At 31.5% G+C, this 12,457-nt stretch overlaps 1 protein-coding gene across 1 annotated transcript in view; it reads left to right on the forward strand.

Annotated features, from left to right (window-relative positions):
* Positions 1 to 5,011: 5,011 nt before the first annotated feature.
* The window catches only part of LOC114328495 (glutamate-gated chloride channel), a 713,764-nt gene continuing 706,318 nt past the window's right edge, over positions 5,012 to 12,457 (forward strand). Inside the window, exon 1 of the mRNA XM_028277355.2 lies at positions 5,012 to 5,282. The gene's annotated coding sequence lies outside the window, so the exon portion shown is untranslated. The remainder of the gene's footprint in view (positions 5,283 to 12,457) is intronic.

Genomic DNA, 12,457 nt, shown 5'->3' on the forward strand with positions numbered 1-12,457 from the left:
TTAAGTTTTTCTGTATGTTTTTTCGCGCACTTTTTGATGTCATCTTTGACGTATGGTAGTCCGGCGTCCCGATGGATGGCTTCATTGGTTATGAACCATGGAACTCCTAGTATTGATCTCAATATTTTGGACTGAAATCTTTGTATGATTTCAATGTTGGAATGTGCGGCGGTTCCCCATAATTCTATCCCATAAGTCCACACTGGTTTTAGGATGGATTTGTAGATTAATATTTTATTTTCAGTTGATAGTTTTGATTTTTTGCCCAACAGCCAATATATGGTTCTTAACTTATGACCCAGTTGTTTTCGCTTAGTAAATATATGCTTCCTCCAGTTTAATCTTCTGTCCAAGTACATACCTAGATATTTGACTTCATCCCCTTGTGGGATTCCTTTATCGTTTAAGTATACAGCCGGACATGTTTCCCTACGCGTGGTAAATGTTAGGTGTAGCGATTTGTTTTCATTAATTTTGACTCTCCATTTTGTCATCCATTGTTGAATTTTATTTAGATTATTTTGTAAGATTTCTGAGGCTATTTTGGGATTTTTGTTCGATGATAGTATTGCCGTATCATCCGCAAATGTGGCTGTAGTGATATGTGTATCTGTCGGTAAGTCAGCAGTGAATATAAGGTATAATATAGGTCCTAGTACACTTCCTTGGGGCACCCCAGCGAGAATTTGTTGTATGTTTGTGTATTCATTCTCATACTTTACCTGGAAGTTTCTGTTGGTGATATATGACTTGTATATCTTGATGTATGACTGTTTTAGTTTACATAATAGGCCTTTATGCCAGACTTTATCAAATGCCTGACTTACGTCCAGAAATACCGCCGAGCAGTACCTATTATTTTCAAAGTCCTCGTTGATTCTCTCTACAATTCTATGTACCTGTTGTATTGTTGAATGTTGTTTTATAAACCCAAATTGGTGTGGTGGTATTAGTTTTTTGTTTTCTAGTATAGGCATTAGCTTAGTAAGTGTCAGCTTTTCAAAAACTTTGGATACCACGGGAAGAAGACTAATAGGACGGTAGGACTGTACATTTTCTGGTTCTTTTCCTGGCTTTGGTATCATTGTTATTTGTGCTAGTTTCCACTGTGATGGGAAATGACCTAGTCTCATTATAGAGTTAAATAACTGTGTCAGAAATTGGAAGCCTTTCTCTGGGAGTTGCTGAAGAGTTTTTCCTGTAATCAGGTCGTATCCTGGAGCCTTTTTTGGATCGATGTTGTGTTGTATAATATTTTTTACCTCATTTTTTGTGAATCTTTTTTCAGGAAGTTCTAGTTGATAAGGTTTTGTGAGTATCGAAATAATTTCTTCTTCGGTTTGTAGTGAGTAACTTCCCTCATTTGATGTAAAGACTTTTTTAAGGTGTGTCGCAAATGTTTCGGCCTTTTCTAGAGGACTTCTCGCCCATTGTCCTGTTTGTGTTCTTAGTGGTGGGACTGTATAGTTCTGCCTTCGTAGAGTCCTTGTAGCCTTCCATAACGAGTAGTCAGTAGCTTGAGTTGCATCTAGTTTTTGTAGGTATTCCTGAAAGCTTGCATTTTTTTCTGCTATTATCAATTTTTTTAGGTCTTTTTGTGCTTTATTGAGGTTTGTTTTACTTTGAGGTGATCTTGATAATTGCCATTGTTTTCTGAGTCTTCTTTTCTCAATTATTTTTTCATGTATTGTATTGGAACAGTGTTTGTTCATATGTCGATTTGTAGGTAATGGTGTTGAGTTCCATGCTGCTTCCTGTAAAACTGTGTTAAAATGTTCTACTGCTTGTTCGATTTGTTTATCGGTCTTTAGTGGGATGTCTAAATTGATTTGATTATTTACTTGATATCTAAAATAACTCCAATTTGTTTTGTTGTTGTGTAATATACAGCTCCTTTCTATTTTTGTTATGTTTTTGCTTACAGTTATGATAACAGGTGAATGGTCAGAGGATAAATCGTAACAAGACTTTGGTTTAAAGTATTTTTCATTTATTCCTCTCACTATAACAAAATCGAGGAGATCTGGAATTTTCGCAGGGTCTGTAGGCCAGTATGTTGGCCCCCTTGTGGTTACTATGTTCAGATTATCTATTAGTATTTCTTTTTGTAGTTCACGGCCTTTGGTATTAATAAGTCTAGATCCCCACATTAGATGTTTTGAATTGTAGTCTCCGCCACAAATAAACCTAAGTCCAAGTGTATCAAAAAAGGTTTTAAATTCTGGTTGTTTAATTGAATGTTTTGGTGGACAATATATAGCTGAAAAAGTTATAGGTCCTGTCCAGTCTTCTACAACTACATTTGTGGCCTGAATATGTGCTTTTTGATAGTGAGTTGTCTGGTAATGTTTGATGTTGTTTCTTATAATGATTGCTGTCCCACCATGTGCAGTTCCATCTGGATGTGTTGTGTGATATATTTTATAGTTGTGAAATTTTATGAAACTTTTTTTCGTGAAGTGTGTTTCTGAAATCAGTATTATGTCTAATTGGTGATTAGCTATAAATGCATACAACTCATGTTTGTGTTGTGTCAAGCCATTAGCATTCCATATGGCAAATTTTAGTGTATTAGCCATTAGTTCATTTTTGAGACAAGTGTTGTTAATAAGTTTAGCATGGTGCTCATTTGTTCCATAAGCCCTTTCATCATATTCTTTAACTCCTGCATGTCATTTGCCTGAGTGACCATTGTAATATCTTGTTGGTTGGTATTTACCATTTGAGCATATGTAGGTCTTTGTGTTGTACTTATATTTGTTGTAGCCACTGGTAGCTGTTGGTTTTGTAGTTGATTCGGTGACTCTTTCTTTCTTAAGGTTGGAAATCTTGCTTCTTGCAGTTGTTTATGTACACTGCATCCTCTGTAATTCGCTGGGTGGTTATTACCGCAAAGTACACACTTTACTAGATCAGATCTAATTTTGTTAGGGCAATCAGCTGTTTTGTGATTTAGAGCACATTTTACACACCTGTATTGATGATAGCAGAAATTTTTTGTGTGACCATATCTTTGACATCTGGTACATTGTACTAATTCTCTTTTTAGCCTTGGGGCTTCGACATCAATTTTTGCGTTGAGTAAATATTCCATCTTATAAATTTCTTTATTATTATCTTGCATTTTTAAGTCCACAAAAAATAGTGGTAGGGGTTTTTTTGTAATTCTTTGTAGTATATTCGTTATTTGTAGAACTATATGTCCTTGGCTCTCTATTTCTTTTTTGATTTCTTGTATATTCACTGTAGGATGAAGATGGCGAATCACTACTCTAAAGGGTTTATCTTGCTTCTTACGATATGTATGATATTCGGTTTTTTTCTCATCAAGTGCTTTTATTATACTGTCGTATATTTCAATTGTTTGGGCCTGTACCTTGACTTGTTCTTCATTAAACACTCTGATTAAATGTTTATCTTTGGCTATAGTGTTTAGTAGTTCGTTTAATGGTTGGATGTTTTTAACACCGGCAATAAATATTGGTGGGGGCTTCTCTTCCTGTTTTTTTTCCTCTTCAGTATCTGCTTCTTGTGTCTCTTCATTAATTAATACATTAAATTTATTTGCTGTTGGTGTGTTGAGCCAGTAGTTATCTATTTTGGTTTGTTTAAGTTTGGAATGTTGTTCCGGACTGGTTCTCCCACGTTTTTTATTTGGAACTATTTGCCATTCTTCATCATGTGCTTTGGATGTGGATGGGGGTTGATATTGTGGTAATGTACTTTGGACTGAATACTGGTATTGAGGTTGATATAACTGCATTGGCTGGTTTGGCTGGCTTGGAGCGAAATTTTGCTGAATTTGTGATACAGGATGTGGTCCCATTTGCATTTGTTGTGGAAAATATCCTAGTTGTTGAACTGTTAAGTTTTGGTCGCTGAGGTTCATTTGGCTAGATGTTGGACATTGAGAGTATGGAAATGGATACTGATTATATCCGTTCGACATTTTGATTTAAATATTAATATTAGTATAAGGTGTTACCTTGATTGGTTGATTCCAAAAATAATATTCACAACACATTTTTGACACAATCGCCAGCACTAATATTAATATACTTTATTTTTATTATTTAATTTGTTTTGAAATAATTAATTTGGTTGATTTAAATATATAAAATCTGTTTTGTATGACTACACCAGATTTATTTTTAATATTTCAAGTCCATTAAGGTATAATTAGCTTTAAATGGTAAATTGATAACAGTAATTGTTTTATCTACAACCGTCCTCGATCAAGTTTGGACGACTACTATATTAATATTAATCTCTATTATTCTATATTATATCTATAATAGTTTCAATATTAATAAATAATTCGTTAGTTTTCTTTATTCTTTCAAAAAATAAATTAAAATTAAGAGATTTTTTAACTCGACGGTAAGTGAATTACTTACCGTCGAGTTGGAGTACTTACCGTCGAGTTGGATTACTTACCGTCGAGTTGCTAGTAAATGTCACCTACTGACGTAAAATCTGTCACGATAAACAGTCAAAAATGATCAATCGTGCAAAAAATATTTTTAAGGCACTGCAATTCGTATTGACCGTATAGACAATTTTGATGTAATGTCAAAAAAATTTAAAAATGGAATGTCAGTCAAGTTCAAGTAAAAGTTTTTGTAGATATTGTCCTGTAATTACGTTTGATATGCGTGTATTGTATGATATTGTATGATATGCGTGTTAAAAAGTACATTTTTAATTCGCTATCGCTCATTCTGCAAACTTTCACATGCTTGCCTTAAACGTGTACTTTTAACACTTATATCATAAATAACTATTAAACCATTTCTTGCCAAAAATTTCGCCTGGCACCTTCAGATTTGTTTAAAAGGTACATTTTTGAACAGTACCTGCGTCGCAAAGAAACCGAATCGGAAACATTTTTCCTACGGGAATCGTCTCACAACCTGGACTATAGCTGGGTTAAGTTTGATTTGGCACTGGTAGGTTAGTTTTTAGTCCAGATTGAATATTTTTTTAGATACCTAGGTAATGCGTTTCGAGACGGCTTTGCTTAGCTCGGTTTGATTCAGTTTTTGGCGCAGAGTGACAAAACATGCGTTTCTCATTATTTGTTTGTTACATACCGGTAGACGAGATGTTATTTTAGTTTAGTTTTATGATTGTGATTTTCGCGAGCGGAAAACCACTACGGAAAAATTATAAATTGTTACGGACAATTTAAAAAACGTTAAATTGGTTTGTGTTGGTTCTGTGAAGTGTTAAGTGGAGTTGCGTGAAGTGTGTTATAAAACATAGTGTGTGAAGTTGCAGGGGTAAGCTGGGTCTTTATTATGCAAACAGGGTTTTGAATATTGTTTTCTAAAAATAAAAATTTGGTATTTGGTACAATTTTCAAAGCAAGCAAGCGTTAAAGATTTTTATAATTAATATTGTTTGCTATCAATTTTTATTTAACTCAATAAATATAATGAATACAGTTCGTTCACTCTCTATATTTGCCCATGTATGTAATTATTCATGAATTATACTAGGTCTCCTTTTTACTCACAGAAACTAGTATCACAACATTAACCCGTTTGTCCATAGAAACCACAATAAGTTAAAAATTTCTTTTTATTCTTTAATATTTGAAAGCATAATAAAACTAGCGATGATAATATTATATTATGCAACGAGCATTTAATGATGGTCATTATGAAGCGAGTATGAGGGTTACGCCGTATGCGGCGAGTTTCGTATAGACTACGAGCTTCATAATGATAATTAAATGCAAGTTGTATACACAATTTTTTCTATGATCATTCACAACAAAAAATATATTCAAATTTATTAATTTTGTAACACAAATAAATTCGGTAGTTTGTCAGTTTGACGGTTTGTTTACATATTGAGAACTGTCAAAGCGTATATATTTGACTCGCCATTCGTTACTGCGCGTGTGCCACCTTTATCGCAAATGCCATATCGCGATTATATTGGTTAAATATCTGTATCTTAATGAAAATCTGTATCATAATGAAGTTCATTATGATACAGGTAGTGAAAGCATAATTGATAAATACATATATAGTCCGTTTTTTAACGGTAAAATATTGCAAAACCTCTAAATTTTAAAGAACCGCTTGGATTGACATGAAATTTGGCATACACATAGCTAACAAGTCAAAGAAAAAAAGTCATATTGTGCCGATATGTGCTTTTGCCCTGGGGGTGGTTTTCACCCCCTCTTGGGGGTGAAAAAATATTCGTCCAAAGAAAGTCAGGAAATGGATAAACTGGCTAATTTTAAGTAACTTTTCTTCTATAGAGTTTTTTCACTAAGTTAATACTTTTTGAGTTATTTGCCAGTGAATATGTTCATTTTTTCAACAAAATAACCACACTCTTAGACGGTTTTTCGTAAATAACTCAAATAGTAAGTATTTTGTCGAAAAAATATTTTTAGCAAAAATATAGCCTGTAAAAAATTTAAAAAATAGTGTATATATCACGTATCTACACCTAGTAGAAGCAGAGTTCTAGCTAATGAAAAATAGGTTCATATTCGTCAAATTCCAAATGGAATACTTTAACGTGAAATAACCAAAAATTAAGCACATGTCGGGGACAATTCATTATAACTTATTTAAAGTGTTTAAAAAAAAGCTTCATTTTTGTTTTATAAAAAAAAATTCTAACATTAAAATTAAACAAGTTACTCTCAAAATAAAGTTAGTCCCTTTTGGTTTTGTTAAAAAAATCGAGAAAATCACCCCCTAATTAGTATCTTAAATGAACTTAATCGTTACAATTTCACAAGTTTCTTGACTCGTGTATATATTGTTTATATGATCTGTAAGTTTCATCGGTTCAAAGTCCTTATTATTGAAAGGGCTGTAGTTAAAAGGGGTTGAACGAGTCACTGATCACGAATGTTTGCAAATTTAGAAACACTAAATCTTAATCAATTTTTGTCTAACAGAAAGACAAAAAAATACATAATATTCAGAAAAGCAAATCTGGCTTTTTTGTTTTTCAAGATTTTTGGTATCTAACAATTTTAAAGTTATTTTGAAAAAAAGCATATTTTTCAAAATTAAAAAATTTTTGAAAATTTTATTTTGAAACCAAATTGTTTCAAAAATAAGCACTTTGACTCGATGATACTTACAGATCATAGAAACACAACATAAGTAAAATAATTTGTGGAGCGGTAACGATTAATTTCATTTAAGTTGCTAATTAGAGGGTGGTCTTCCCGATTTTTTTTTTTTGCAAAAACAAAAGCGACCAATTTTATTTTGAGCGTAACTTGCTTAAATTTAATGCTAGAAACTTTTTGTAAAAACAGGAACAAAGCTTTTTTAAACACTTTAAAAAAGTTTTAATAAGTATTTAGTCCAAGTAATGAAGCTTAAAATAGGACAAAACCTCGCAATTTTTACAGAATGGATCGATTTGCTTGAAAATTTGAGAATAAGTAGTGGATAGTCCAAGGATCAAAATCTATATGATGCCAAAAGGCGCTTTTACCATGGGGGTGGTTGCCACCCCATGTCGGGGGTGAAAATTTTTTATTATATTTTGACCGCAAAAGTTGGTAAAAACATTCATTCTAAGCAAAAAATGTTCTATACATTTTTTTGATAAAATGAATAGTTTTCTATTTATTCGCTATCGAATGTGTTAGTTTTATATTAACAAAATTAATGTTTTTAATCAGTTTTCTGCAAATAACTCAAAAAGTTTTTGTTTTATCAAAACCACTTTGCCTAAAAAAAATGTACCTTTTGAAAAAATCAACAAAACCGTGTTTTTAAATTTTCTACTAAGACCAATAGTTATCGAGCTATACTTTATTATATGTTAGGTCTTCTTCGGCAAATGCTAAATACTGTAGTTTCAAAGTCAAAAGACGGGAAAACTATGCATTTTTCGAGGATCACTTATTTAAACTAATTTGAAGTATTTAAAAATATCTATCTTCAGAAATAAAAAAAAAGTCTTTAGCTCAAAAATTAGGTGGCTTATAATGAAAAGAATGTCAGAACCTATATTTTTCAGCGAAAAAGTGATTGAAATCAAACCCCTAATCACCACCCTGATTAAAATTAGTCATTGTCCTTATTTCATCTTCTTTACTTATGTATTATTAATAGGTTCTAGAAGTTTAACTGGGTTAGAATGATTAGTTTTTAAAAAAATGGAGTCAAAAGTAAATATCGAATTTTTGAAGTTTGGTAAAAAATTCCCTTTTCTTCAGAATAGAAAGATTATCATCAGAGACACAAAAAAAATATTTAAATACAAAATTGTAGCTCATTTAATTACCAAGAACATGGTTTGCAAAAATTTTCTCTACAGTAAAAATTGAGTGAGCTATTGACAATTAAAACTTGTAATAACATGCAAAAATCACCTTTACCAACCCTTTCAAAGTCACCACTTTTTGCGACTGAGGATTTTAAAAGGATTTGGTATTAACAGTCTTATAGATCTTGTAAAAACCTACCAAATTATTTTTAACAAACTTTCTAAGGTAAAAATTAAAAAGGTTACGGTTAAAAAATCAATATATTTTTTTCAAAAAAAAGAAAAAAAAAAATCCAATTGGAAGCATAATAATCTAAGTTAGCTTTGCTTTTAGTCATTGGCCTTATTAATTCTTCTGTATTTATGTATTATTAATAGATTTTAAAAGTTTGACTGGCTTAGAATAATTAGTTTTTAAAAAACTAGAGTTAAAAGCGAATAACGAATTTTTGTAGTTTGGTAAAAAATGCCATTTTCTTCAAAATAGAAAGATTAGCACCAGATATATGAAAAAATGTTTTAATATGAAATTGTAGGTTATTTAATTTCCAAGAACTTGGTTTGAAAAAATTTTTTCCACGGCAAAAATTGAGTGAATGGTAAATGAGTATATATCGAAAAACATTGATTTTTTCTATATAAAACTAACATTTTCGATAGCGAATAAATCGAAAAGTGTTAATTTTATCAAAAAAATGTATAGAACATTTTTTGCTTAGAATGAATGTTTTTATCAACTTCTGTAGTCAAAATATAATAAAAAATTTCCACCCTTAAGATGGGGTTGCAACCGACCCCATGGTAAAAGCGCCTTTTGGCATCATATAGATTTTGATCCTTGAACTATCCACTACTTATTCTCTAATTTTCAAGCAAATCGATCCATTCTGTAAAAATTGCGAGGTGAAATGCTTCGGTTCCTGGACTAATTCCCCAAAAAGTGCTTAATTTTTTGGATATTTCACGTCGAAATATTCTATTTGAAATTTGGTGAGTATGAATCTATTTTTCATTGGCTATAACTCTGGTTCTACGAGATTCAGAGACCTAACGCGTACATCATTTTTTTTACCTTTTTATGTGCTATATTTTTGCTAAGAACGTTTTTTTCGACAAAATACTTTTTGAGTTATTTGCGAAAAACCGTCCAAAAATGTGGTTATTTTGTTGAAAAATGGATATATTCACTCGCAAATAACTCGAAAAGTGTTGACTTGGCGAAAAAGCTCTATTGAACAAAAGTTACTTAGAATTAGTCAGTTTATTCATTTCCGGACTTATTTTGGACATATATTTTTTCACCCACAAGAGGGGGTGAAAGTCACCCCCAGGGCAAAAGCACACATCGGCACAATATCACATTTTTTCTTTGACATGTAAGCTATACGTATGCCAAATTTCATGTCAAACTAAGCGGTTCTTTAAAATTTAGAGCAAAAACCGTGTAAGAATGGACTAATATTCTAATAGACTAACTTTCACCGGTAATTTTTAAATTTATTATTTAATTGTTATCGCTTAATATTTACAACGCAAAAAAGTAATTAAATTGTAATCGATTTTTTTAAGATTTTCTTAATCATTTTGACGTTCTATTGATGAAATATTAATTTCTTACTTCGGATACTTTCACAATTATCGTGTAGATGGCGCTAAGATGAATAGATTAATTTATAATTACATATTACGGAACATTAAAAAAACTTAAATTCAGTATTTAAAACGTACGTAGATTTAAGGTAAAAATATATACCACAGCTTTGACCAACTAATATTTTTTATAATTAATCTTTTTAATTTTAATTTTAAATTAATCACTTTGACATTTATGTCAAATTTCCAGTAAATGTTTACAGACTTGTCACTACTGGCGCTCGCGAATTTTTAAATATTCCCTCTACGTACGAGCTCACATCGTATAGTATGAGAATAGAATAATTATTTGTATAACAAGGGATGAAAGTGCTACTTTTCCTCCCGAGAATGAAGTTTACTGCCCGACGCGTCGCGGAGGGCAGTAATCATTCAAGGGAGGAAAAGGCACTTTACTCCCATGTTATACATATGGTTTTTCCACCTTCCTCAAATTAATAACAAGTCATTTTTCATTTTTGCTTAATTTATTTATGTAACTAACCAACAAAATTTATTAAAACTAAAACTAACAAGTAGGTACAATATAACTGTCAACTGTCAAATATAAGTCAAATTATTAATGTAAACATTGTTAAATAAAAATAACAATTTACTGTTTTTTACCATTCTGCAAAATACAGGGTGTTTTATAAATAAACGTTAAAATGTATAGATACTTACGTAATAGAAAATAGATATTGTACAGGGCGTCAATAAGTTATATTTCATGAATGAAATACCATGACTTCACTTTTACTTTTCCTCCCTAGGGAGGAAAATATTTTTCCTCCCTAGGGAGGAAAAGTAAAAGTGACGTCATGGAAAATATTTTTCGTCCGTAGGGAGGAAAAGTAAAAGTGACGTCATGGTGTTTCATTTATGAAATATAACTTATTGACGCCCTGTACAATATCTAATTTCTATTACGTAAGTATCTATTAAATTTTAACGTTTATTTATAAAACACCCTGTATTTTGCAGAATGGTAAAAAACAGTAAATTGTTATTTTGATTTAACAATGTTTACATTAATAATTTGACTTATATTTGACAGTTGACAGTTATATTGTACCTACTTGTTAGTTTTAGTTCTAATAAATTTTGTTGGTTGGTTACATAAATAAATTAATTAAAAATGAAAAAATGACTTGTTATTTGAGGAAGGTGGAAAAATCATATGTATAACATGGGAGTAAAGTGCCTTTTCCTCCCTTGAATGATTACTGCCCTCCGCTACGCGTCGGGCAGTAAACTTCATTCTCGGGAGGAAAAGTAGCACTTTCCTCCCTTGTTATACAAATAGCTATTAAATGCTGCTTTTCAATCATACGTTAATTTATTTAGTTGGTGATCTTTCCTTATTACTTCGACCACTGCTATTGAAAGTGTTTTTCAAAATAAAAACATCTGTAGCTCAAACCTGATATCACTAAAAATGTTTTCTACATTTTAACCGCCCCTCTATCTTTTACTATCTATAAACTCTTTTCTATCTATAAACTCTTTTATATACCTTATTCTTATTCTTATTTAAGTAATAAAAAATTAAATGACATCCAACAATCTTTTAAAAATTTCCTTGTCCAATCTTTCGTCTCTGTTTTATATGCTTGCTAAAACCTTTATCCAAATTCCTTCTATAAGACTAAACTAAGACTATTTTTGAAGTGTATGTATAATATTTAATTACTAGCTGAACGTTTTCAGCTTACAAAGACAACTTCAGAGCTGTGGTCAAAATCTATAAAGTACCACAACTAAAGTAGGATCTCAATTTTATTGACATAATTTTATTGAAAGAAATTTCTTTTAAAATTCTTCTTCCGAAGCTTAAAACTTACAGGATAGTTAATGGATAAACGGCACATTAGGACTTCACAAAAACATATTAAAAATTTTGTTCATGGTACAGGTGACAAGCACCCAATCATCTGGATTTGAGCAGGCAGACATACCAGCTTTGCTATTCATTACCTCGTGTGTTTTCCACTCTTCAAGCATCTGTGAAGATGATATTTCCTTAGCAGTAGCTACAGTACGCGTTACTTTATTATACCTGTCATAGCCCTTTCTATACTCTTTCCTTTCCCTAACCTTCTCTTATATGTACTTCGTCGTTCCATCAGCAAGTTTTTTTTCTCTTGGAGGATCATCACCTGATGTTTTTCCTAGCACTTTCTCTTCCACTTTTACTACAACTTTTTTGTTGGTTTCTCCGTTTTCCTGGAGATTCACGATTGCTTTAAGTGGAACAACAGGAAATAGTGTAAAAGCAATGTACGTCAAGTCTCCTTTCATGTTTTCTCTTCTTCTAATGTAACTTAAATACCTACAGGCTTCAGACAGATCTACATAGCACGTAGAGTCAGGTAAATAAGTTATATTCCAATCCTCCTTCACAAAATGTGGCTACGAAAATAGCAAAAGTGTCGCAAAAAGTAGCAAAATTGTCGAAAGCCTAATGGCTTGTTCCTCTTTACTGGTTATGTATTTTTCATTAATCTTATTGGCAAATATATTAGCAGTGTAATAGTTGTGTTGAGCAAGACATTTTTATTAG

Source organism: Diabrotica virgifera, chromosome 9 (assembly GCF_917563875.1).
Source record: "Diabrotica virgifera virgifera chromosome 9, PGI_DIABVI_V3a".
Classification (NCBI taxonomy): domain Eukaryota; kingdom Metazoa; phylum Arthropoda; class Insecta; order Coleoptera; family Chrysomelidae; genus Diabrotica; species Diabrotica virgifera.